The sequence below is a fragment of the Chaetura pelagica genome, unplaced genomic scaffold (assembly GCF_000747805.2).
Source record: "Chaetura pelagica isolate M959 unplaced genomic scaffold, ChaPel_1.0 scaffold117, whole genome shotgun sequence".
Taxonomy (NCBI): Eukaryota; Metazoa; Chordata; class Aves; order Apodiformes; family Apodidae; genus Chaetura; species Chaetura pelagica.
The window spans coordinates 8,497,994-8,522,607 of record NW_009954185.1 but is presented as its reverse complement, the minus strand read 5'-3'; the positions used below and the strand labels follow the sequence as shown (position 1 = coordinate 8,522,607).

The following is a 24,614-nucleotide window of genomic DNA, read 5'->3' as shown; positions in this document are numbered from 1 at the left end:
CCTGGCCTACCTTGCAACCTAGTGGTTATGACTTGCTGAGAGAAAAAGGCTTAAAAGCCTCCAAGGCCAAGGAGAATTCAACACTAAATTCACTTTTTTTTTGATTCTTCAAAAACTAACTGTGCCACAGAGGCAGGTATACATCACTTGATCATAACAAAAACTAGCTACCGAAATGAATTTGGACAGTTACACACTAACAGAACGAAGAACTGCTTTGGCTGGGAATACAAGCTGTTTCTCCTGTACAGGTTTTCATTCAATTCATTTGCATAATGCAATTCACAGAAAACCTAAATAACCTTAACACTGAATACAGAACTGAAAACTGCAACAGAAAAATAAATTTTTATATTTTTAAAAGATAGCCAAAAACACAGGAAGCTGTCTGCAAAATGGAATATGATATATTGAGACAAAATATTTCTACATGTTAGTGTCACAATCTTCAAATTGTCACATTACTAGCAACTACCAAGAAACCCACTTTTCCACCTGTGATTTTACGGAAACGAGAGGGAAAAGTGCTTTGAAACTATTCAGTTGTCAGTTCCTTAGTAGCACAACTTACATGGAACTTACATTGACACTAGTTGGGACAAACTCAAAAGAAGAGTGTGATGTGAAACAGCTTTTTCTAAGACTATGTTTGTTTTGAAGTTTTCACAAGGTTACGCAGTGGTATCTTTAACCATAATTTCTGGTATTATTTTATCTGACCAAAGGGAGGCTCAAAGTTTAAAGACAATTTGTTAGATCAATAAATATTGCTTGCTAGATTCTGACAACTGTTTGTGTCCTCTTGCATTTTTCCCATTAGGGCAGCACTAACACTGACATTACTCTAAAACCAAGCAAGCAACTGAAGCAAGCACGTGGCCCAGGCATGCCATGCACAACCAGGGAAGGAACAAGATTCCAAATGTTCTTGGGAAGGGTCATAGTTGTTTTTCTGTAGTATTCCAAGACCTTTCAAAGCATTTACTGCCATTTGGACTATATCAGGCAGACAAGTGTAGAGTTCAGTGTCTTGGAAAAAGAAACCCTTACGCAAACATATAAACCTAACATTTCAACAACTCACCCCATCCCGCCCTCTCAAGCCACACAAAGAAGTATTTTTTTCCCCTACAATTACAAAAAGAAAAGACAGTAAAAGTATTCTGACATAGTAATAAAGCATTTGCCAACATTTATCAAAATAGCCTAAACTACACCAATACTGGAAATTTAATCCAAAAAGCTACATGGAAAAATTGGGAAGGCTGAAACAGAGAAACATTTTCTTAAATGAGGGAACAGGTTGTGGGGACTTACTTTTTTAACAAAACAAAACTTTAATTCCTCCTCAACTAGAACTACATAATACACAGAACTGTCCTTTTTTTTCCATAAAAGCATGAAAATTATCAGCACTCAGGAAATTCTGATGGATTTAATGTTTTTATATGCCAAATACTATGCTGTGAGAAAGTATGAGCAAGCGTATTTAGGGAAATATTATGAAGTCATAGCAACAACTGGCACAGAAAAACACTATTTGTACAGCACTACTTAAAAATAAACTGAATACTAGATAGGAACATTAAGCAGTATGAGTCATGCTACCCTCATGAAATAGAGCTATTACAGCAGCCAGTCCTTTAGCACATATTTTGTTAGGGTTTGGTTCCCCCATCCTTCAAGTGAATTTGCAGAGATTTCATTATGAAAGTTCACTGCACTTTGATTTGCAGAGTCTTCCATTTCACTATAAAAAGTAAACCTATGAACAACTAAGGCTGTCAGTATAAAATCTGGAAAAATTACATCAAGACAACAGAAGAGATGAGGTCTGCACAGGTTCTTCACAAATCACCACCTGCATCTCTCAAAAGTTAGGGGTTCTTTGGTCAGGCAGATTGCAACAGACCAATAAACCCATAGGAAAGCACAGTGCATGCACCCAGTTCCTATATTCCCACAACAGCTTGGCTTCATTCCCTCTAGCCTTTATCTTCTCATTCTCCAACTCTTAAGTCTTCAGAAGCACCTACATGGCCTTCTTCTTGTCCCCCTACTTGCTGAGCAAGCAGTAGCACAGTGCTCTAGCAGTTTCCACCAACCTTCACACTGACTGATAAACCAGCTCACCAAATACAAGAGATTATTACTGAGCTCACATTAAATTTTTATTGAACAGGTACATCAGTTCAGGTTTCTCTACCCAACTGCCAATTTTCACAAAACTGATTAAGAATGTGTATCTCTCTCTTTCTCTTCTTTAACAGTTGTCTGAAACTGACCAATTGATTTAAAAGTTATGGAAGCACAAAGGTAAGGAAGGCAAAGGTGCAAACCTCATTTTCCTCAATGCAGACTAAAGATCTTCACTGAATATAAACCACCTTCTGTGCCTTTTCTTCAGCATGCTCTCGGCCAACATAAAATACATCTCATAACTTTCATACTTCTTAGGATATTGTCTTCCCCTGTGTCAAAGAACTTCAGAATTTCCATTAAAACCCAAAATCTCAGTATTTTATTAATCAAGTCCAAAGGTTCTAAACCAAGTTTTTACCTGTGGCACCACAGGCACATAAAACCACCAAATGTGATGCAGCACAGAGAAAACCTTACCAGTTCAGAGCCCTTGTTGACTTTTATCATAAAAAGTCGAAGCACACATTAGCTAAGAGAACTTATACGGGGAAAAAAATCCCCAACTAAATCCAACTGCAAAAAGTAACTATATGCTAAATAGTACATACTGTAATAGCTACAGAAATGGTGCAAACAGTAAAGGTTCAAGCTTCAAAAGTGATTTTTAAGCAATTCTAGTAAATACCTTCATCTTAGACACAAGGCAACTAACAAATAAATGAGACTTTTAAAAAGCTTCCTCTTAAAAGAACATTCTAGCAACACTATATGCTAAAGACCTTGAATTTCTTCTCTAGTGCTAGTGCTTTACAACGTAAAAAGAATTGATACAAATATCCTAAAAGCTTAATACATGAGGATTTTCTAAAATATTAATGAGCAAGCAGACCTTCAGATATCACACACAAAAACATCCAAATAGATTATGCTGCCTGTACTCTCCAGAGGTTGTTTTTGATGCTGTTACCTTGAAAGCAATTTACAGAAACCCTTGCTTCATTCATATTGGAGTACTTGACTATTTTTTTTTTACTTCCTTTTACTTCATGTATCAGGTGGTAGAGATTAGCACAACATACAACTTGCAAAAATCTGTGAAACAAATCCAGACTTCTAAGATGCTAAAATAATCTAGTGAAACCCAAAGCTTCTCTTAAGGCGTTTTTCAACAGGAAGAGGGGAAAAAAAACAAAACCCACAGTTAAAACACTGTTCAATTTATCCCTCCAGCTCCCAGTAACAGATTATTTTAACAAACCCTTACTGTGAAACAGGTAGCATTGTTTGTTGAAAGATAGATTTTAACATTCTGAACTGCCATGGAAGATTGTTTATATTTATTAGATACTTCACTATAATTAAAAAAAGATAGTATTAAAAACTAAAAAGAAACTAAGGTCTCAGTGTGGCTTAATGAATCCTACAATGAAAAATAAGAGCTTCAGAGTCTGATATTCCAACACAAAGAACGCCTGTGGACAAAACACTATTTCAAATACTTGAAACCTGAAGGCAGTACCACACAGCCTTGTCTTGTAGACCCAATAAACCCTTCGCAGATAGCAAACAGGAGACATGACTCCTTATGCCTTTTTCCAGATCTTCAACATTTCTAGAACAGAAAGAATGAACAACTGTTCACTGCCAACATGACATAATAGTCATCTCTTCCAAATACTTTCTCATGTATGATAGCCTGCTTTAAAGCAAGGTTAGTACCGTGGCTCTAGGTGACAAATTGATCCACAACAGAGAAAAAGCTCAGAAATACAGAATGACAATCATTCCAGCAGGACCATCCCAGGTTGCTCATGGGTATATACAGTCAGGTCTTGAAAACCTCCAGGGATGGAGACTGCACAACCTCTCTGTGCAATCTATTTCAGTGTTTAACTGTTCACAAGATGAGACAAAAAAATAAACCAAACTGTTTCTTCAACTATTAGTATTATCCTTGTGTTGTCTTGAAGGAGCCTACAAAAGCAAGCTTAGACAAAGACAGTCTACCAGCCTCTAGAAGAGAAAAAGTACCTGGTCATATTACCTTTTAAATTCACTTTTGAACCGACAGGACTTGCACTATTGATCTGACTCAGCAGGATTTTGAGTTTCATGACTAGGGAGTGAAATACTTACATACAAGAACACCACTCAACTTGGATTAGCTGCTCATAAAAACCTTCAGGTACAGTATTTTTCCTTGCTACTCATTGAAGTCTCAGATTTTGTTCCACAAAGAATAAGCAAGTAAACAGGACTTCATTACATGGAAACAAATATTCTATGCTTTAAGTGCACACTATTCTGGCACTATTCTTGCTATCAAGTGTAGCTACCATGAATATGCTGTCTCTTGTATTCCCTGGTTAAATAAAGCAATTTAGATATTGCTTCATCCTCTACTCTGTCCAAATAAATTGCTATAAGAGTTTCAGCTTTTTCAGGGTTGCAACTTGCTTAGCATTTACAGAGGGAAAAAAAGCAACATAGCTTCTTTAGCAATATTGTGAGATCATGTACCAAAACCTGTTAAGAATCATAGCAATCAACACTGAAAAATGATAAATTAATAGGACAAGTAGCTACAGAAAAAAGGGTCACTTTGGTTTACACACCAAGGAATTCTAGCCTCTGGGTGCAGAGAACAAGCACATCAAACCATGTTTATTCACAACTGTTCAGTGCTGTGAACTCTTCTAATTACAGTTAGTAGACATGATGGCATATTATAAATAGAAGTCTGGTCTTAGAATTTAGGAAGGTAGAGTGTCAAATCAATGACTTTGGCCTAATTCTTATTCTTCATTCTGTAAAATAAGAACAGCACCCGCTTTCACAGAGATTTAAGAAAATCCCTAGGGCTCCACCAAGAAAATAACTACAGCAAGAAATACCAGAGGAAAGTCCATAAGAAGAAGTCGAATCACTACTTCCTGGGAATTCAGCTGGTATGTTAGTTAGCAGAGCTACACACCAAATGATCTTCTGAAAGAAGTTGACAGTAACTCATCTGGCAAACCCTACCTCCTGAGCACTAAAGGAAGGAATCTTGAAATTGCATGTCGTTACACACTGCGTAAACGTATTTCCTATTAGGCATACTCCTCTGAGACTGGAGGCAATATTTATTCTTATATTTTCGATTTTGAATACCTCAGTATTTTGCCACCTAGACATTTTTCAGTTAGCAAACAACATAAAATTACATTAAATTTTAAGAAGCTACTAGCTCATACTAGACATTCATGACCTTAAGTAAGAGGAACAAGAGATTCTTTGCACTTCTGTGGCCAACAGGTGGCAGGAAAAAGAGCAAGAAGCACCCAGAAGCTGGCAGGAACTGGGAGGGATGGTGTGAGCCACCAGGGGAAGGACAGTGGAGGGAGCAGGGAGCAGCCTGGCATCAGTCTGGCCAGAGGACAGCAGTGAGAAAGAGCTTCTGCAGGTATGCAGTTGCTTAAGGGTCATGCCCCTTCCCCATTCTCCAGTCAGCAATCAGGAGCAGGTGTTAAATACCAATTAACTCTGAGTCAAGGCTGCTTAGTTCCCAACCACTTCCTCGGATTACATTCACTCATGTTTGTTAAATGCTCTATGTGTAACATGCAATAGAAAACCACTGAACGTAGCATTAATCCACTGCCTAAATATGCAAGCAATGAACACACATTCAAGCACACATCAGATCACTAATGAAGTTAAAATTTCCTTTATACTTCGCACATGTAAAAAACCCCACCCAACCATAGTGAGAAGATTGTTTCAAATTAAACCCTTTGGGCACATCAACACTGCGTGACTAAAATTTTACAATGTATAAAATTGACAATGTATAATGTAAGTAATAAGAACAGCTGGTTTAGTCATGACATTATTAACCACAGTTTCAATATTTTATTAAATAAACTTAAAATTACAGGTTAAACTTGATCATCTTTGTGTAACACACAGCACTCAAATGCATCTCTAAAACGCAACATAACGATTCAAACATTGTCAAACAAGACTCTTAACTGCACGTTATATTTCATATATATGCAAGTATCATCTCACTCTCATGCTCTAGCAAAGATAAACCCAAGTTATGAGCCACTGTTTATAACTGGTTTTATATTCAAAGACAAAATAACTGAACCCTTCAAGATTCTCAGGGAATTTTCTCAGAATTGCCTGCCTTTACTGCTGGCATGAGCAGCAATGGCAGAGCAATGTAGCTGTCAGAGAACTACCTCTCATCTCCTTCCCCTTAATTTGCTATCAGACATGCTGGGTTTTTCATAGATTCAAGACCTAGCTGTCCTTATGAGCTCCTACATGCTGCCAGCATAACCTCCCTCTGCATTTTTCCAGCTAGCCAGGAGATGCCTCAAATAGCAAAATACTGTCTCTAGAGAAACATAATTTTTACTTCTCTGCCTGACAAGCCAGTCCACGTAGGTGTTATTATTTTTGTTATGCATTTTTTTGTTCTAACCAGTAAGGTTATTAATTGCCTTCAGAGGCTTTGCAGAGCTTTCTGTTATTAAGTAAAATGGACACTGACCACAGGAAATGTTTAACGCTGCAAGCTACGAGCTTTAAATGGCAGAGCTAAACCAGCTAAAGACAAAGCTGATACACAGCTGCGTGGGGAGCTTTAAAATATTTGTGTATACTTAAACCAAACCTTAACATGCTAAGATTATACTTTTTTGCCTAGCTGGAGGTATGATGCAGTAACCAGAATAAACTATGCAAGAAAAAAATAGCCAGTTGTGCAGATGCAAACAGCACTTGAATTTACAACACACTGCTCAAAGCTGGATAGCATAATTAAAAAGCTCCTGCTGTACATCAATCAAATATGACATAGAGCATGCTAACACTGAAAAGCTTTACTTTGAATTCCTAGTACCAACCTGCATGGAAATTAACTTATCATTAGGTTTTAGCTTTAAAATATCCAGAACTGATAAAAGACTTAATTGTTTAACATGCTTCTGTTGTATTTAGTCAAGAAATTTTGATTCACTTTAAATGACCACCACTACACAACATTAAGTGGTTAAATTTGAAGTTTCCAAGACAATCTTTTTTTTTGAGGCTTGAAAGTCAAAGGAAAAATTTATTACAGAGAAGTTTGAGCAATTAAGATTCATACCAAGAAAAAATGCAAATGGCTACCTTAAGGTTTATTCAGGCAGACTTGTGAAGATTAAGTTCAGAACTCTTAAAATTATTTCAGTGACAAAAAAAGGCAGCTTTTTTTTTCATTAAAACCAGTTTTCTTCTGCCTCTCACTGAAAAAAACCCTCCAGATTTGCAAATTTAGTTCCACAAGTGGCCAGGTGCTGCAGGGGAGATTTCAAAATACAGACTCAACAGTATGACCATTTAATAATAAAAAAACTTGGATTTACCTTAGTAAAAATTTTACCATGCTAGAATTTCTCAAGTACAGTTTTGGGTTTCTTTTCCCTGCCTCCCATTTTCTCTGTACTGACCACTGCATCCTAGGTTATGGAGTATTAAGCATCATACAAGTTAACAGAAAAATGCCTGCAAAGATTACATGGAGTGCTAAGCAGAGGGAAGGAGTAATCTTTTGCCTTTTCAACCTCGTATTGAAGTCATTCTTGTTGCTAAAGAAAGCTTCATTGATTTTAGTGCCATTAAAAGTACATTACTACTCAAAGTGTTTCAACATGAAGACACTTTCCTATGCATCCTTAACTAAAAATTGTTAATTTTCTTTTACTTTTTGGAAGACAGAGCTCTTAATTTCAAATAAAGCATACTGTCTGAATGCAGTGTGATACTCACTGTGTCCTTAATAGGGAATACATCTCAAATTATTTAATACATGCACTGCAAGTTCCTTCCTAGTATATCACTTCACTGAAATGTACCTTTTTAAAAACCACACTCTCAAGTTCTCAGAGAATAGGGATACCATTTTTAAAGTATTACCAAGATGTAGAGGTCAGTCTTAGTTCTGTGTTAAAAAACAAACAGCAATGCTAAGCTATGCTACACATTTAAATTAACCTGCAAGACAGCTATTAGGGGTTCTGAGTCAATTTATCTAGAGCATCTATCAACCAAAGCCTTTTCTTCTATGATTTCCTTCAACAGGGTACGTAATGCATATATGACATATTAGGAATGGTACAATTAATATGTATTAAACAGACATTATAATATGTTCAATAAAATATCTCATATAACCCTTATTTAGCACTTGTTTTTTAGGCTAAAGTATTCAACATAGGCTTCTGGCATTACCATTAAAATTTTTGAAAATTGTTAAGGAGAAATCTGAACTCCTTACAGAAATTACCAGGAGTCAAAGGCTTATCTATTTCATTTCATCCTACTGGAGAACAAGAACACCTCATCTGTTTGTACACTATGGTCTAAAAATTAGTAGCTTCGATTTAGATTGGTTTTGATACACTACATGGAGTTCTATCTTGTTTCCTGGATCAACAGCACTTCTTGGCAAATTAATTCTCCCCATTTAAATAATTGTTAACAATATTTCCTTCAGGATACTTCAGGAGGCAAAATCAACAGATGTGAAACAAAGATCAAGGTGACCTTGATACAAAAACAACTTAAAAAAGTAGTTGCTAAATCACATGAAAAACCCTAAACTATAAGCTTTTTTTTTTTAAAGTATCTCACAAGATTGTTCTGTAATGGATAAGATTAAGATGGTATTAAATTGTTTAGCACAGAGACTAACTGATCCTGGCCTTAATATTTAATTTTTTAAACAAACTTTGGAGGTGTGCTGTCCTATTGAGCACTGAGTATTATCTGCAGATTCTTCATGCAAAAAAAGGGAAAATACAGGACAAAGTATACTCAAATAGGAAGTATCCTTCACTGAAATTAGGTACATAATCTAAGCATAAAACACGAAAACAAGTAAAACATCCTCCTGTGTCTGTCAAGATGCACAAAAGAGAAGCAATGTAAGAACAATTTCACAGCAGACTTCCTGGTCACTTGTGGTTTAGATTTTAAACCCTGAAACACTTTTTAATTACAGAAGAAGATCCCCATTCTAAAGACACACTTCTTGAATTTTAGATCCAGGAAAAGGACTGTAACATACCTAGAGCCATAAGACCTAGCTATTATGCTATCTAGTGTAATTTCAAGTGGTCATCCTCTAAATAAAGAATCCTTAAGACTTGTTTCTTTAAGAGCCTCAGGTCTTCCTGATCCAGGAAAAGTCCACACTAACATTTTATTCACTGCAGAAAATAAGCACATCAAAATTGGCTTTGAGTAAATTTTGTCAGAATCACCTAAAGAATTCAGGACTGTTTGGCAATTTGAAAGATCAAACTAATTTTTTTTTAAATCAGGTTTCTATTATTTCAGTTTCAGTTATTAAAATATTTAATAATTCAATTTAATTAGTAGTGGTCACTCTTTCCTAATGTTCATTTTTGTAGTGCCTGTGACATCACCCACTAATTCACATGACTTGTCAAAGATTCCTAAAATGAAATTAACCTTAAGATTTTGGCATACTTCCCCAATAAATAGAACTGAAATAAATATGTCTTTAGGTTTGTTTCAAAGAAGCAAGAAGGGGACACAACACCACATACCTTCAACTTTCAAATTATACTTGGTAAGCATTTAATTAGCAAGAAATCTTTTAAATGCCCAGAGACTTTAAAAACTAATAAATAACCCTCGAGTTAGTAGAATTAGATGGCTAGTCATACACACTCACAATGAAAACTTATTTTAGCAAAATCTTACAGTAAATACCTAAAACATAAACACTAAACACTTAATATTTAGTTAAAGCAGAATTTTACAACTGTGCAGGAAGGATAGTGAAGAGGAACAGTACTGATATATTCTCCATCAGAGAAAACATGAGACAGTATTTACAGATGCACTGACCAACTAGCTGCAGAGAAAAGTGACACATATACAGCTGTTATAAAATGGCATAAAACTAAGAAGCAAACTAGAACATCACAAAATTTTCATGTCTGGGGCAGTGCTTCTTCTAAAGATAAAAAAAAAAAGGTGCAACAGTATTTATCTGACCACACAAGTACCACAAAATACGAACACTGCTGTACTCAAAAATAGAAAACCCCACAGAAGTACATAAATAAAAAGCAATACAATAACCATTCTAGAAAGAGATGTGCTTCATACAGCAAACTGAGCTGAGAAACATGATCAAACACTCTCTTACATGGAGACAAACATTGCAAAATAACACATTCAGTTGGCCAAAAATACATTCATATTAGCTATGACACAGTACAGTAGAAATCTGGTAGTAAAAAAACAACTATGAGAGCTGTCTGGCAAGTCATTCTATACACTTTTTGCAAAATACTTACCTTAAAAGACATACCCTAATTCACTTGCATTTTTTCCATATATGGAGCTCAGCAAGACAACTGCAAGGATAGCTGCAACACCTGTACAACTTTGCCTGACCTTCATTTCCACAAACAAAATTCCCTCATCAGTGCAATACTTCATCATTTCCTGTGGGCTGATGAAAACTCCGTAAAGCTCAAGCTAAGGTCATTTTTTTTTTCCACACACTGCAGCACCCAAACCAACAGAGGGGTTTCAGTCAAACACTTCTAATGGTGCTGTCTAGCCATAAAGTTTAATATTGCAGTCTACTGTAACATTTAGGAAAGACCACAGGTAACCCATATAAAAGGAAGGTATTTTTAATCACACAAGTGGCTTCAGCAGAGGATGGTGTTTTTAAACACCTCAGCGAAACACATAGGCATTTTCCAGATGCATTGCTTAGGAAACAGCTGCATTGTTTCGGTGTTGCACAGTCAAGAACGGTATTTTTCCATCTCAGGAAATACGGGGCTGTAATATTAACGAAATACTGACGAGCATTCAGTAGAAGAGTATCTAAACCCTTAACTTCAGATGTTAAGTCTCTCTTCAGAGAGCTAGTCTCTCTGAATCTGAAGGTTACATTAATGAGCTACTGTTCCTTACTTCAGGAGAGAACCAATTCTGACACCTCATTTGAACAAAATCTAGCCCTGAGACTGTATCTAACAGATGTTTTCAAAGACTAAAGCGCTGTTAGAAAATGTCAATATGTACACTAACAACATGTCAGCATAGTCTACCTTCTATTATTGTTAGAGAGACACAGAAACTAGTAGATGGGGGGCAGAGAAAGCTTGTTGCATGGGTGGACACAGACACACCTGTGCACCTTGAAGTATTAATTCAAGAAAAGCAAGAAAAAAGCAAATTAGGAAATTATGTTTTTCTTACCATGGAGAAAGAGAAAGCACACACAAAAAAAATAGGCCCTCCTATCTAGTGTATCAGAAGGACATTACTGAAGATTAAATAGAGGAAAAGGCTCCAAGATCTAGTAAAATAACTCAAGTTTCTCAGACCACAAATCTCTTGTACTATACTTAATTTAAAACAATGCAGAGGCATCACATTTCCAGATAGGACTCCTTAGGGCTGAACAGATTATTCTGTACTAGACAAAACCACTAGCTTTCTAGGATAGCTACTCAACACACAAGAGTAATAGAAACATCCCATAACATCCGTAAGATCAGAAATGTTTTGTTAGTATAGTTTTCTTCAAGGGACCACCATAAGCTAGTACTGAACTGCACCCTGGAAACCTTGCTAAAGCAAAAACGAAATAACCACCCCGTAATTGTTGGCTTAGTTTAGAATTGTGAAACAGCTCTAAATCAGCAGTTTCAATTGCTACCAATTCTTTTGCAGCTGTTATCCCCTATCATAGCCCTGCTGACAAAAAGTGGGTCAAATCATCATGCAACATTCCTCAGTTCTCAAAACACATTCAAAGGTAGCTTAGGGTTTGGGGAAAACACTATGAATGTAAAAATTGGTAATGAAGCTAGCCTTACAACTCAAAAGCAATATTTTCAGCTGTGATCACTGTCATATAAACTTCATGCATCTCTTCAGCAGTGCCATTTCTGAGCTGTTACAGAATTTACAGACCCCTGCAAAATGCAATTCATAAATGTAGAAAGAAAACACCAACAGGCACACATAGCTTTGATTACCCTTCTCTCCAGTACTTTAAATAACCAAATATTATTTTAGGAACAATAAAAGATCTGTTCAAGTGTTTCAAACTCAATGCTATACTGTAACATTAGAAAAGACCATGTGACAGTATTTCATATTTCAGATTAAATAAGATTAATTCAGATTTTAAAGCAAACTGAATTAGCTTCTAAAGAAAAGTCTGAAGCATTTTAATTGTTTGCTTGTGTTAAGGTCAGGAAGAAGGTTGATTAATGCTTAGTTTCATTACCATGGCCACTGAAAAAAGTAACTCTTGAATTCTGTTTAAACAGACTTCCAGGCCAGTGAATCTGAGGCAAAGTACCTAGGACTCCTCATGTTTCTATGCAATTTAATTTTCTGGTCCTGAAATGGTAATTACTGCAACAAGGACAAGATTACCACTTAGTAATCTACAAAACATGGGCTGATGACCTAGTGTAATGAAATATTCCCTAAAAACACTTATTTTCCAAATAAATATAACAAACTGGCTTGTTACCATGTACTAAACTCATTGGTCTAAGCTACCTGAAGTATCACTCTCAAGTATTAAGGTTACAGATCTCATTTTATGGCCTTCCTTGTACACAATTTGACAAGCTATGCCAGAAGTTTTATTTTTTTTAACAGTGGGGTATTATTGTTTTTTTAAAATCACATACTATACACTTCAACACTAACACAGACAAAAATCTAAAGTTTTTAGTATGTAAAACATGGTACAACTTTAAAACAGGCAGATGAGATCAAGGTTAGGCAAAAAAAAAAAAAAGGTGAAAATTTTTCTATGCTTCTCATGGTTTCCCTAATCTTATTAAGGGTTTAGAAAAAAACAAAACACAACACAACAGCATAGCCAGTCTTCCCCATGATTTTCAGAGATCTGGATACACTTTACTTGAGCTTATATAGTTCTCAAACATACCAATCACTCAAATTTAGAATCCTTAAAAGCAATAATGTGAAATGAATGCTTGATTTGGTAAACTAATCTCAGAAAGACTGATCTTTTCTACCTTCTCTCGCTTTCAAGGAAAAGGAAAGCTTTTTGTGCCATTTTCAATTAATGCTTGACTGAAGCACAAGTAGGTCAGCCATCTACTCTACAAACTAAATTTGACTGAAGTTCAAGGAAACTGGGACAAGAGGCCCCATTAGATACCAGTTCTTGCACTTGCAATTACTGTTGTTTTTTCATTTAATAAAGCTGTGCCCTCACTGACTACAGAGCATTTTACCAGCAGTCTTTAACCTGCCCCTCAGCAACAAATAAAAGACAAAAAGGAGAGAGGTAAATAATACAAAGTTCCATTTAGTGCTCCCTCAAGATTAAAGCCCTGAAAATCCTAGTGTTGAAAATTCAGGTATGCAAGACTACTTTTAGAAATATATATATGGTTCAGATCACAGGATCACAGAATTGCTGATGTTGGAAGCGATCTCTAGAGATCATCTGGTCCAACTCTCCCAACAAAGTAGGATAACCTAGGACACCTTAAACAGGACTGTATCTCCAGAGATGGAGACTCCACAACCTCCCTGGGCAGCCTGTTCCAGTGCTCTGTCACCCTCCCTGTGAAGAAATTTTTCCTCATATTCAAATGGAACTTCCTATGTTCCAATCTGTACCCGTTGTCCCTCGTTCCGACACTGGGAACTACAGAGAAGAGCCTGTCTCCATCTTCCCTGCACTCACTCGTTAGGTAATTAATAAGGTCTCCCCTCAGCCTTCTCATCTCCAGGCTAAAGAGTCCCACCTCTTTCAGCCTTTCCTCATAAGAGAGGTGCTCCAATCCCCCAGTCATCTTTGTCACCCTCCTCTGGACTCTCCCCAGTAGCTCCCCGTCTCTCTTGAACTGTGGAGCCCAGAACTGGATGCAGATGATCCAAAGTGGATCAAAGTGCTGAAGCAAAACCTTAGGAAAAACATGTAATTCACAACTTCCTTTTTTTGTCATACACACTTCTGAGCAACTGCAGCATTTTAAATGGTTCTACAACGATTCTCAAAAACACAATCATTACTACAGGTAGAATTACAGACCTTTTTTACTTTATGAATTAACTTAATCTAAATTAGTAAATCAGTAACCTCTATACTCGCAAACTAGCAGTATGACAGTTGAAACAACTGAGAAAAGTAGGCACAAATAGCTTCAGAATAAAGTGATCAAATTTCCTAAGCTATTTAGTTTAATGGAAATAATTCTGCACATTGAAATAAAACTGAAAAACTGCATAATACTAGACTCCATAAAGTCTGGAGTCATTATATTCACATGCAACATCCCATTTTAAATTAAAATATAATTCAATTGGTATTTTTGCATGATGCATGGTAACATGAAATACTCAGAACAGAAAAGTTTAGTACCATGGAATAAAATAATTTTGGAATTTAAGTATCAAACTTGCACACACTCAAAAGGAGTGGCTTAAGACAAATTTCTAAAAAGCAGTTTGTGCATATACAATATATTTATATATAGTTTATATGGGCACACACACAAAACCAGCCAGGAATGAAAAAGCTCCTCAGTACTACAGAGTTTTTGTGCCCTTAGCCTAAAGCTATGTTTAGCACATTGGAAACTTTCAGCAATCTTGTAAAAGCTGCTGCCAGGGTCCACCTTCAACTCAGGATTTTACTAAGTAGCTGGTCATCTTGTGCTTATGAATACAGCTCAAATGTTTTAATAGCTTACATACCATATTTGTCTTCCACGATCTGAATGCACCGTATTTGAGCTGACAACTAGGATGGTATCACTATGCTTATTTCCAAGTATAGGGACAAGGCAGCAAGACAATGACATATAGATAGAATTGCACCAGGACACTAAAAAGACAGGGCTCTGTGTCCCTAGTCACTCTAACATCTCAGCCAATGTTCTAGAATAGTTTGTGGTTACTGAAATGAGTCACCTGTCTACATATGATGATGGTTACAAAGCTGTAACACCATATGACTTGTCACTTAAGAGGCTGAGCAGCAAAGAAATAGAAAAAGACTGAATGGTTCAACAGCTGAAACAGCTGCAAGTTGAAAGCTTCAATTATGCTGAAACACTTTATAGGTGTCATTGAAAATAAGATTTCTATTTAACCAAATATTCCCCAAGAATAAGAAAGCCAAGCCATGTGCTTACTCAATGAGTAGTAAAGTTCACATTTCACTATCTTTACCATATGTTAGCGGGAAGAATAAAAGGTATACAAGGTTTTAAAATACTGCTGAAAAAGCTTAGACAAAGGCAATGAAGAAAGTGAGATAAAAATTGATATCCAAAATATCTTGCTTAAAATATTTACAAGTAACATAATAATCTTTTTTCATAATCATACTCTTCAATGTAACAGTTCAAATGAAGAACACTTCAGCTGAGAACACATGTGAAATTTAAGTACAGGCATTTTCCACTTCTGGTTCTGAAGGCTTAAAGCCTTCATGTAATCACCCAATATAAACAGCAATAGAAAAAATAAGTCTGCATGTAGAAGATGTCCTAAAACCTCCTTTCTTGTTTACACACACCAATTTTCTATTTTCATTACTTCAAAACACAACAGCTTTACTGGAAGGGCAGGCAATCTCCCTTTAGTTCTTAGCATAAATCAGAGGGAAACTGGTATGCCCAAAGAGCAAAGCATGCCAAATCTAGCAGGCTCTAGATTCACAAAAGCCCAACTAGACCCATGACACTGACATACAAGATCTACTAACAAACAGTACACATGATTACTCCTCAGTCATTCACTATAAGCTAAGGTTTCCCTACCACTCTTAAGAAAGTCCCTCCAGGAACTACAGCTACTATACTGGCAAGGTTTGCTTGTTTGTAACAGAAGCAGCTCAATAGTTGAAGAGTCATTGTCACAAGTAGCATTCACACAATCAAGCTAGGTCTCAGATCACTGCTATTTTAAAAAGCAACCAACTGTCCTTACTCCTACAGCTATGGGACAAAGGACTCAAAAAAACAAGGTAATTTCAAATAAATTTAAAAATATACTTTGTGGGATGTACACTTTTAATTTGCTAAGGTTATTTCACAACATGCAAAGGAGTGTTTCAGACATACATATAATGAAAAATAAAAAGAATGCTAAAAGCATGAAAGAGATGGTGAGTCTAGCTAAGGCTTTTCTTGCTATTGAGTATCATTAACCCCTGGCACAACTACTGGAAAGCTCCACACACAGTGTTAACAAGTGTCTTTCTTTCCTTCTGTAACAAAGAGGCTAAACTCACAACAGAAGTGGAAATACTAATATTTCCATTTACCTTGAAATTCAGTTTATATCAAAAGAATTTGTATAAGTGTCCATATCTGAGAGATAAAATCATAGCTGCTTCATTGAGGCAAAATACCTGTAGCTTTCATGCATCAGAGCCACCCAAAAGAAAAACAGGTGTTATACTTAAAACAATTGTATTTTACCACATCTAAAAAAATCAGCATCAGAAAAGAATGTGCTATACAGAGTATTCAAGACCTTAATAACTTTAAGTTGATTCCTTAGACACTGCATTTATTCTGTACCTTGCAGGTTATGAAACTGAAAATGAACTTAAGATCAGCTCTAACTCCTTCATACAAATTGCCTAACTATTCTCCTCATAACTGCTATAAGAAATTTGAATATTCTGTACGTTTCATAGGAAGAGAAACACTTTTATTACCTAGTTTACATTTGCCACATTATCTTAAAAAGCCTGCAGCCATAATTCCAATCCACATGCTGCTAATGTTTATTGATCCCTTCACAGACTGGTAAACATTTTAGCACGAAAAACATTTTGCTCCATTTGGCTGAGACAAGCAATGAGCTAGCTAACTGTCAGAGAGGACAGTCTACCAGACTGTTTTCAACTAAGATCAGATCTATTAACATTTTTAACACTAGATTTTATGGGAAGTCAATGGAATAATGGATTAGATTGGCAAAATATGAGGATTATAGTGAGCGTCATAGGGATCCTGAAAACAAGGTTAATAAGTCCTTGGAGTTGATGAGGCTGGACTACTCAGTATGCTCAGATGGTCTTCAACGAGCGCATTCAGTAGCCACTCTTTGCTACGGTAATCAGATCCCATAAGAAATACTTCAGCTGAGTATCTGTCAATTTATAATGATCCTAGAATCACAGAACAGCCTAGGTTGGAAGGGACCTTGGAAGATCATCCGGCCCAGTCTTTTGTGGGAAAGGGAGCCTAGATGAGATTTATCCAGCACCCTGTCCAGTCACATCTTGAAAACGTAAAGTAATGGAGGCATTACAATGGGTATCTAGCAATTCACCAGACATCTTCAGCCATTCAACTTCCAAACAACAACTAGATCACAACCACAACAGCACTGCTCTCACAGACAGTGAGATTTCACTTGCTTGTTTACCTCCAGCACATGCACACAATTCTAGTCCACTTTTTCTTTCTTATGCTACAGTAGAAGGCTGCATAGTTGAATCTTGCAGCTAAAGCCATTAATTAATCCTTTAACTGTGAATTTTAATACCTGAAGAAAAATTATATGGTAGCACAACATTCTTCCGGTACAACAAATTTTACTCTAGATGTAATGATACAGGTTTTCCATTTGTCTTGGTTTTGCTGGGAAAGGGCCAACCCAAGTATTCCACGCCATAAATGTCACCCTCACTGTGTACTGGGAAGTTTGGAGGGACATTTCTTCTTCTACCAGAGAGGGCCCTTGTCTGCCTTTTTGGCTGTTCCATGCCTGAGGCCTCCTTCTCCACTTGCTGTGCCTGTTACGCTCTTGCTATAGCTGAGGTGCTGGCACGTGGGCATCCAGCCTGCCCTGCTGGAAGCACACAGCTCCCAGCTGCTGTCTGGCGCAGAGTATAACTTCATATCCTACATTAGCATTGGCGTTCCTATTAGCTCATTGTTACTATTCTACTAAATCTGTTTTCATTTCAAACCACGGGTCTCCTTTCCTCTTCCCCATTCCCTTTTTCAGGTGGGGTCAGGTAATAGAACTGCACAAATCATGACACCATCACAGTCCATTTTGCATAAAGTAAATTGCAAATACGCAAGTAACTAATAGCTTGACCACTCACTTGGTACACATATACTAAAAAAAATTGTATTTGTCCTGGACCTGTCACATTCTGCTATAATAATCCATTTCTTATCATATTAATATGCTTTTATTGTAGCATTCATTGGCATGATGTTTGTTCTCTTTATTACATTCCCTCCCCCCAGTGTTTGCATTGTTATCTCATATTACTCTCACACAACTATTAAATATTCAATTATCTGACCCTGTGCTTAATGCTGCTTTAAGAGCACAAGCAATTCAACATTACAATTCTCAATGCAAATCACAAGAATGTGGAAAAAAACTCAGTAATGAGCAATGCCCAACTACATAAAAAAAAAGATAAAGCTATAAAACCAAAATATTTCAGTCTTCTATTTCTACCACTGGCAGCTGAAACTCCTTTCAAAGGAAGGCAACTCTTCTTTCAGAAATGTTTACATGACACCAAAGCAGACTAAATCTAGCCAACACTTTGTTAGAGCATAGTATCCACCTGTAGTTCAACTTCAAGAGCTTTTAGTAAAACAAAGTACAGTAGATGACACACAAATCTTCTGTTGGTCTTCAGTCTGAGGCTCTAAGTAACAATGGCTGGTGCTAACCGGAACAATTCAGAATTGCAACATAAGATGTATTCTGTGGTACCAGAAGAGTTCAAAGGGTTTTTCTAAGTTTTCCCTGATTGCCTCTACAAGAGTATATTAACTATATTCCTAGAGTATTCATCAAATAAATAAGTTTCTAAAGATAGCCTCTAAAAACCTAAAAATAATGAAGCAAAGAAGGCCATCTGCATCAGTTTAGGGCTGACCCACAGCTTTGACCAACTCCTAGCAAAATTTAACATTTAAATTAGTTTTACTAACTCCATATGGTTCCAGTTGACAGACAAATAAAAATGCAACACCACTGTCCGTTTTCTGGTGTCTAGGAAAGTTAAGTCAACAGAAGCTAGCACCAATACAAGTAGGATAGGTAGAAAGGAAAAAAAGTCCTATTGTTGTAACTGACAAAATAATCGTAATACAATTCTACAGAAACAGCTCTTTCAGTGACAAAACACATCTGGCTCAATGTCCAATATATGCAAGTACAAATCAAACATATCTGCCAATAAGAGAAAGACACTGAAAGCTGTATCGAATTCTGAAAGTCTGTAAAAATCATCTTTTACAGTCCTCTAGTTAGGGTATCTCAAAAGTAACATCCCAAGAATCTATTCAACAATTTCAGGATCTGGATGCAAGTTACCATCTGAATTTATTCACCTTAACACAGATAACCAGTAATTCTGTAACAAGTTTCAAATTCTAGGAAAAAAAAAATAATAATAATTCAGAAAAAAACCCCACTAGCAAATTGTTAGTGGATTTTCAAGTAGGTAAGATCTCACCTGCTTCAATATTTAAGTTTCAGTAGGATAACTTTACATTGTTCCGCTTTCATTTTAAGCATTCAACATGTGTACGCCAAATCTCTACTTGTCTTTCATCCAAGATATTTTTTTTCTTAAAACAAAAAAGAACATTCATAAAGAAAGTTGTCCAACTGGGAAAAATGATTTTAAAATATGTCTTTTTAAGCTTACTTAGATTTCCAGCATCCCTTTTAGTATTCACAGCTACAGAAAGCAGTTACATACTTGAAACTGAGCAATGGTGTAATACATGGAAGACATGACTTGCATCCTTTCCTCTTTTAAGGCCAATACCAGAGCCAGATTGAGATTTTTCACAGTACTCCAAATTTAAACATGCACACTGAGTCTGATATAAACGCCTAGGTGCAATATGCTACTCTTCACACATTCCAATCATTCTCATGGGCCAGCATAGCTGCCTAACTAGAGAAATTAGCTCAAATTTAATTCAAAGATTCATGTGATACATTTTTCCCTGACAAATTCAAAACACATTTTGAGATAAGGTTTATAAAATCTTCAGCTTTGAAGAGCCCGTTAATACGACAGCTTTTCATGGCATTTTTTTCCTACCTGCATTTCAGATAATATTCTAGCCAAATTAGATACATATCCCTAAATATTAATAATATCAAAGAAACTTTATAAACTTCAGTGAAACTACTAACAGCATTCACAATTCTTACAATCTCAAAAGATCTTCTACTAGTACAGCATTATTCATTCTGAAATATAGTATTTTATGCATACATATACAAAAAATCCATAAAATGTGCACAATGGAAATACATTTAGATGGACTTGAAAACATCAAAGCCTGTCAACTCCTTTCCGTATTTCCTTGCTATGTAGTAAGAACCCTTGGAAATGGCATAAAAATTGCTAAAATTATTATTGTAAAACTAGCAATCTTGTTCAAGTATAAACTGGTAGGCATTACATGCTAAATTTAGCACTGTTTGTCCTTAATTACACAGACACAAGTGTTTCTGCAGTACTTAATAACATGCAAAAGCAAAGAAGCTTCCTATCTAGCCTGTTTTGCCAGAAAGAGGAGGAGGGGAAAAAAGGGCAGGAATATCAAAGATACCCAATTGCAGTTTCAGTTTCTCTGCAAGACTAGCAAAAAACCTCAGCTAATTGCATCCTTAGAGAAAGTTTTAAAAAATTAAACTACTTCATACTTCTAGACAGACCAAAGTGAAAAGCAAAGACACTATAGGATGTCTTGCATAACTCTAAAATAAATCTAGAATTAAATTTATTTATATGCAATTATTTAACTGCTTCTGACTTGACAATGATTAAAACTGCACAGCACAGATCTTACTCATTGATACCCATACAACTCACAGGATTTACATTCTACCAGAAACTACATAATAGCTTGATCTAAATCAAGTGCTAAAAATGTAGTAATTAGATACAAACTAGTCTCACGGATTGTTCTCTGGTACAGAGATAATACAATCCAAAGCAGATGCAGCTGTTTATGTACTACTTTGGACAAAATACTACTTAGCTAAAATCAAACCAATGTTAAGGTTCACCTACAGATCCTCTGAAATTGTATGGCTTGCTCTTTAATCTCTTCAAATTTGTATTTAGCAACATAAGTAACAGATTTGGTCCTACTTCAATGAACAGACAAGACATTCATGATAACCATTATGAACATTTATGTTTCCCAGTGCAGTGAACAATGAAACCAAGGAAAGCACATTGTGTTCTGCCATACTGCTCAGTCTGCTGTCTTGGAAAGATGTTCTCTGCTAGCCAATCTGTGAACCTGCTTCAAAAAAACCCACATAGAACAGTGCTTTGCTGCAGATAGCTAAGAAAGAAGATTGGGCAGTATCACAGAACAGTAGTTACAGGAGGATCCAACTAATTCTGTTCAATTGTTTTTGCAGGAGCTAAAAAAAACCAAACAACAGCACAGGTTACTATAAGATCAGGAAGCAGTTTTTCCAGTCTAGGAAATAAGAGCTGGCATGGTTTGTGTGTACACCTGTATTTTTCCTTGTAAAAAAATAGTAAGCACTAACTAAAAACCCACTTGATTCTTACCACAAGATTAATTCAATTTTGGAAATTAAATATTGAGTTGGAATTGAAAACTCTATTGAAAACCTGGTGTAACAATAAAGCATGGATAAATTAATTTATATCTTCAGCTAGGAGTTTCAAAAATTATTTAGCATTCACTTTTTATAAATACAGCTTTACACATTAGTAACATCTAAGTCACTTACACCTGAGTATTTTAGAAGTCAAAAGGCAAAGATTTTTAGTTCCTTTTTACTTGAAACTTGCCTGACTTCGAAAAGTATTTCAATTATGTCTTGTATTCACTCCACACCAAAATATTTAAGTAAAAATTAATGAAAAAATAACAAGTTTATATTTAAATTTATTAATTCAGAAACATTTGAAACTTATTTTGTATTCAGGCATGACTTAAAATTAGTAAAATCAAGGACTATAAGTTTAAATCAATCTTCAATTCCCTTAACTACAAATGGTTTAAGGTTACAGTCTGTAGGCAATAAGTGCTAAACCTTTCTCAGTTCTATTTATGCAGCTCAGGTAGCATAGCTTCAGCTGCTAGGGTGAGCAACACTGCTCCATTTATATACACATTTTCCTGTGTTACATCTTGACCATCTTAGGCATCCATGGGGTTCCAAAAGCACTTATACAAAGACCTGTAGAGTGAATGATGGATGTAAACCACTCATCTTTATAGATATTATTCATTGTACTGCCCACTTCATCATCTAGCTTGATTGCTTTATGACAGTATATATTTGTTCTGCTGGCAAAGATTGGTCCTGCTCCTAAACCCCCAGCCACTCCTCTTTACCCATCCCTATCCCACGAATTCTATTCAGGAAGCCAGGTGCTAAGCTTTATCCAGCTGACAACTACTCTGACAAAAAAAAAAAAAAAAAAAAAGTCTCTTGCTGGAACAGGGGACCAACTTTGGTGACACAACAGACACATAAATAGAATTAACACAGAGGACATAGCAAGAACAAATAGTTGGCAACTATGGAAAGAACTTGATTTCCCATTTTAGCAGCAACACAAACCGTCACTGGTATTGAAGTGAGTGCCTTAGCACTGTAAGTAGAAGTGGCAACAAGCTTCTGAGCTAGTTTAACAAGTTACAAGATGTTATGCTAACAAAAGGAATAAGCACGTACACATATGACATAATGACAGATGCTCACCAGAAAGTCTGAAACCCCAAATCACAGGCAAAAAGGTATTTTCACTGCTTATGAGTAAGTGGTAGGCACACAAGAGATTAGATTTTTGCATTTGAGAATATAAATCAAGCTAATGTAATGTCACTGCAACCTCACGGTGCAGGTCACATGACTGAAAAGTTGGTAAGAGCTTATAATGGGGATAGAGAGGATTAAGTGGTCAAGAAAGGAGTGGCAACACTTCTACAATAATATTCATTACTCATTTGAATTATTAACAACCATAAAATACACTAACACCCCACAGACATTCTGGAACATCTTGCAATAGCTCATGCTCCACATACACACTAACTGGTATCTACCAGCAACACGGCAGGTGGCTCCTTCCGCAGCAAGTTGCTGTGTGAAGGAGAATATGGCATCACTGCGGGGTTCCTCGGTCCAACTCACATCAAGTTCCATATTTTACTTTCCCAATTCCAAAACTGGCATGGAATTCCACCTACATTATAGGTAACAATGTCCAAACTCAAAGGGCACACTGCACTCAACACAAAGGGACTCCATGTATACTGTATCTGAAAAGAGAACAGATAACAGCACCAGAAGTGAGTTGCTGCCTACCAATCTGGAGCAGACTCAGCTTCAGCTGAGAAGACTCAGATTTGGAAATGTGATAAAATACTACTTTAGCATGCAAGAATCACAGGGAATCATACAACAAAATCCATATTAAAAGTAAAAAAAACCAAAAAAAAAACAGCAGAAGAGAGGGAAAACTCATAGCAACAAATGTAACAAAAGCTAGGAATGATGAAAGACAGCAAAAAGAACAAAAATAGTTGTAGTGGTAGACCCCAAGTATATTTAAAGCTCCTTTATTATCCTTACTGTAATGATGTTAGCAACAATGCTATCATTCATAAGATATCAACATTTTAATGTAGTAACAGAGGCAGAAGATATATCTATGTTGACAAATAGTGGTATCTGAGTGATATGATTATTAGCCCCCAAATTAGAAATCCAAAGGGCTAAGAAGTGCAAACAAGTATGTTCAGATTAGCTTTTGTTCCAGAAATTAAAATATCTTTTGGGGGGCTCTAAGTCACAAACATTTAAGAAGCTCTTAAGGCTAGAGAAACAGTGATGTCACCTAAGCATTTTCAAAGGGACACTGTTAGTTTAACTACAGACAAGTAAATTCAAATAGAGCAAATAAGATGCCAATTGAGCATAAGAAGTTGACAATTATTATTATATAGGAAAAAAGAAAAATCAATACAACCAACTTCTTAACAGCATCCTCTTTTTATGAGGTCACCATCCTGAGTGATAATGACTATGCTGAGGAACTAAGTTTCAACACACTTCCAATCACAAGCTATTCAGATTAAGATACAGAATGATACAAGCTCAGTCTGGTATTCCATTTATTATAAGCGCTCAAATTACAGAGCCAAGAAATATTATGAAGCAGGATGTGTCCACCAAGCTACTGCTAAGCTATTTACCATTATTATCAGTGACCTCAAAAAAGATTAGGAATCATGACTGATCTACTGGACATCTGATTTAAGAAAAACCCTGAGGAAATAGTAAGTAACAGGAAAACAGTGCTGAGAAACCTATTTGGATTGTTTGTCGAAATGAGTACAAGCTAAAGATGCTAATTTGGA

The 24,614-nt window shown here is 36.1% G+C and overlaps 1 protein-coding gene across 1 annotated transcript in view; it reads right to left on the bottom strand.

Annotated features, from left to right (window-relative positions):
* PACSIN2 (protein kinase C and casein kinase substrate in neurons 2) overlaps positions 1-1,009 on the bottom strand; it is a 30,057-nt gene extending 29,048 nt beyond the window's left edge. The window contains exons 1-2 of the mRNA XM_010002984.1: positions 998-1,009; positions 214-215 (exon numbers count right to left, since the gene is read on the bottom strand). The gene's annotated coding sequence lies outside the window, so the exon portion shown is untranslated. The remainder of the gene's footprint in view (positions 1-213; positions 216-997) is intronic.
* Between the last annotated feature and the right edge of the window lie 23,605 nt (positions 1,010-24,614).